At 49.0% G+C, this 4,214-nt stretch overlaps 1 non-coding gene across 1 annotated transcript; it reads left to right on the forward strand.

Moving 5' to 3' along the window:
- The first annotated feature begins 3,854 nt into the window (after positions 1-3,854).
- On the forward strand, positions 3,855-3,926 carry TRNAT-UGU (transfer RNA threonine (anticodon UGU)). The gene has a single exon. It is a non-coding gene; the product is annotated as a tRNA-Thr (tRNA).
- The last annotated feature ends 288 nt before the right edge of the window (positions 3,927-4,214 follow it).

The raw sequence follows: 4,214 nt of genomic DNA on the forward strand, positions 1-4,214 counted from the left end.
TTTAGAGTTGGCCCTTCCACGCCGTCGATGCTAATGCACTACTAGATGACGAACTCCTCAGCACACGTACGAAGTGCCGCACATGGGAAACACGTAGGCAGAAATGGCCGACGCGCCATGCCGACGCACGTAGGGGGTGGCCATTTTGGATTTGCCGATGGCAATAGATTGACCGCAATTTTTTTGTTCGTACTCGATTCTAAAGCGCATGCGACTTAAGAACTCGCTTAACCGGAAAAAAGGTGCGCGTTAGATTCGAGTAACTACAGTACCCCATTGGCTTACTCCGTGGTGAAACCTTAGGATATGTACAACCTGTCGACCTTATCGATAATATTATTCTTCCTGACGGAACCCCACGTCACATTGCCGCAATCACTCATGCGTCTGAGCCACGCCAGCCTTCGACAATGCTATTGACGCAGACCTTCCCCCCTCACGTCGCAGCCAACTTGTTGCTCTCCTTAACAAGTTTCGCTCTTCTTTTGACTTTCAGAAACCTGCTTTGGGCCGCACCACAACTGTCACTCATACTATTGACACCGGCTCACATTCGCCTCTGCGACAGCGTTCTTACCGCGTTTCTGCCGAAGAGCGCCGTGTCATTACGGAGCAAGTAGATGACATGCTTAAATGTGGAGTCATACAGCCTTTTCAAAGCGCTTGGTCATCACCCGTGGTTCTGGTAAAGAAAAAAAAAGGCACCGTTCGATTTTGCATAGACTATCGCCGCTTAAACAAGATTACAAAAAAAGATGTCTACCCGCTACCACGAATAGACGATGCTCTTAACTGTTTATAAGGTGCCGAGTACTTTACATCCTTGGATCTGCATTCTGGGTATTGGCAGGTGCCAATGGCTGAATGTGATCGCCCTAAAACAGCCTCTGTAACGCCGGATGGCCTATATGACTTCAAAGTCATGCCATTTGGGCTCTGCAACACGCCTGCGACATTTGAGCGCATGATAGATACCATATTGCGTGCCCACAAGTGCAAAACTTGCTTGTGTTACCTAGATGACATCGTAGTATTTTCAGCTGATTTCCCGACACATCTTCGTCATCTCCACGAGATTCTGACGTGTCTAACTTCTGCAGGCCTACAACTTAACACCAAGAAGTGCCGCTTCGCAGCCCGAAAACTAACCATCTTGGGACACGTCATCACAAGAGACGGTGTTCTTCCGGATCCCGATAAGCTTCGAGCTGTCGCTGACTTTCAAATGCCCACATCACTGAAAGCCCTAAGAAGTTTTGTTGGTCTTTACTCTTACTTTCGTCACTTTGTGCACAACTTCGCGTCCATCATCGCACCTCTGACTAGTCTGCTTTCCAACAGCAAAGGTATATCTGCATGGTCACCTGCATGTGACGACGCATTTCGCCAGCTGCGCCGTCTTCTGACCTCACCACCTATTCTTCGCCACTACGAACCCACTGCTGCCACAGAAATTCACACTGATGAAAGTGGCGTTGGTCTTGGCGCAGTTTTGGCATAACGGAAAGGCACCCAAACTGAATACGTAGTTGCTTATGCAGGTCACGCTCTCAAGAAGGCTGAATTGAATTACTCCGTGACAGAGTAGGAGTGTTTGGCCATAATCTGGGCGCTTACGAAGTTTCGCCCATACCTTTACGGCCGTCCTTTCGACGTGGTCACAGACCACCATGCTCTATGTTGGCTGTCCACCTTGAAAGACCTGTCCGGACGTCTGAGGCGTTGGTCACTTTGATTGCAGGAATACGACATTGGTGTCGTATATCGTTTCGGTCGCAAGCATGCGGACGCCAATGCACTTTCCCGATCGCCATTAACACCAGATGTGGCTTCTCTGTCACCCCTTTTTATTACCTTGTCACCACTCGACACCACTGACATGCTTTCGGAGCAGCGTAAAGACCAATACCTTGCCTTGTTAGTCGACTACCTTACCGATCCGTCTGCTGTCCCTTCCACAAGAGCGCTTCGCCGGCAAGCAGCCCACATTTCCTTACGAGACAACATTCTGTACCGCCACAACTACATGCCTGGCGGTCGGAAGTGGCTCCTTGCTGTCCCAACTCATATGCGCTCTGACATCTGCATGAATTTCGATGCAGATCCCCAAAGTGCTCACGCAGGTGTTCTGAAAACCAACGAAAGGCTGTGCCAACGATATTACGGGCGAGGAATTTATCGCTTTGTGCAGAAATACGTTCAGTCTTGCACCACTTGCCAACACAACAAGACACCTCTGCGGCACCTTACTGGCATGTTACAGCTGCTCTCGTGCCCGGCTCGCCCATTCGACCGCATGGGTATTGACCTCTATGGCCTCCTCCCATATAGTAGCTCTGGAAACTGGTGGATTATTGTCGGCGTTGATCATCTGACACACTACGCTGAGACTGCAGCTCTACCGGCAGTGACCGCCCACGAAGTTGCACTCTTCATTCTCCGCAGCTTCATTCTACTCCATGGTGCTCCGCGGGAATTACTCAGTGATAGGGACCGAGTGTTCTTGTTGGAGGTCATCCAAGCTATCCTTGCTGAATGCAACATCATCCACCGGAAATCTATCGCATACCATCCACAGACAAATGGTTTCACTGAGCGGTTCAACCGCACACTTGGCGACATGCTGAGGATGTACACCTCCTCCGACCACACTAAATGGGACGCTGTATTGCCTTTTGTTACCTTTACTTATAACACCGCGACGCAAGCGACTACCGGTTTTTCCCCATTGTTTATATTGTACGGCCGCGAACCTTCCCACCCACTCGACACTATAATCCCGTACCGCCCTGATGCATCTGAGTGCTCCCCGCTTTCGGAAGTCGCCAGATACGCTGAAGACTGCCGTCAGTTGGCTCGGTCTCTGACTAGTGAGACTCAAGGTCTACAAAAGACTCGACACGATGACGCTCACCACATAGCTCCTACGTTTCGTGCTGGCTCCCTTGCGTGGCTTTGGGTGCCCCCGCACATTCCTGGCCTGTCTTCTAAACTTCTGGCCCGGTACCATGGTCTACACCGTGTCATTGACGCGACCTCCCCGGTGAATTACATCATCGAGCCACTAACACAATCACCAGATTTGCGCCGTCGAGGACGCGAGACCGTACACGTCGACCGTGTCAAGCCCTACTACGACCCCCTCATTGTGCCTACTCCCTGAGTCGCCAGGATGGCTACCCTTCACCCCGGGGGGTATTGTAGTGGAGCATACGCACCATAGCGTATGCGCCTTCAGAAGATAACGAAAAGCCCCGTGCTTTGCTTGTGTGAGAGCTTGTGCCACCTTTGCCAGACTTGCCGTACGCCCATTTTCCGTTGCGACCTCGTTGCGACTTCTCTGCTCAAATAAACGTCATCACATTATATATATGTACACACACACACACACACACACACACACACACACACACACACACACACACACACACACACACACATATTTATGTAAGGTCGCAGGTTCGGTTCTTGCCTACGGCAAGTTATCACCCACTTTTCTTTCTTGACATTTACATTACAATTCGGTCTAACAACTTCCCCTATACTTTCCTTGGCATTATTGTCTGTGAGATCTCAATAATATTGTGTCAAACACGAAAAAACGAGCCCTTAAAATTGCACTTCTTTTTTTATTCATTAACGAGGGTTTCGAACTAGCAGACTTGCTGTCTTTAGGTTGTATACGAGAGACTATTGGTCAGCTGCCAGCTCGTAATAAGTTCACATGCTACGTGACGCCAAACAGGCTCATAAAGAGTGTGCTACACTCACCGTCATGGCTACTGGTGGCACTGACTGACACTTCCACGTTTAAATTCACATATATACTCAATGAAGTGCGTGGGGAGATAGCTGCCATGATAGCTCAGTGGTAGAGCATCGAACGTGTTATTCGAAGGTCGCAGGTTCGGTTCCTGCCCATGGCAAGTTATCTTTTCACCCACTTTTTTTTCTTGACACTTACATTAGACTTCGGTCTAATAACTCCCCATATACTTTCCTTGGCATTATTGTCTGTTACATCTCAATAATACTGTGTCATAGACTGAAAAAAAAAAAAAAAATGAGCCATTAAGTATACGCTTCTTTCCTTATATATATATATATATTCTGGGCATAGACTTATACGGACCTCTTTTGCTGACGCCAGTCGGTCACCGTTGGATTGTTACTGCCATAGACCACCTTACTCGCTATGCGGAGACGGCAGCTCT

Source organism: Rhipicephalus microplus, chromosome X (genome assembly GCF_043290135.1).
Source record: "Rhipicephalus microplus isolate Deutch F79 chromosome X, USDA_Rmic, whole genome shotgun sequence".
Classification (NCBI taxonomy): domain Eukaryota; kingdom Metazoa; phylum Arthropoda; class Arachnida; order Ixodida; family Ixodidae; genus Rhipicephalus; species Rhipicephalus microplus.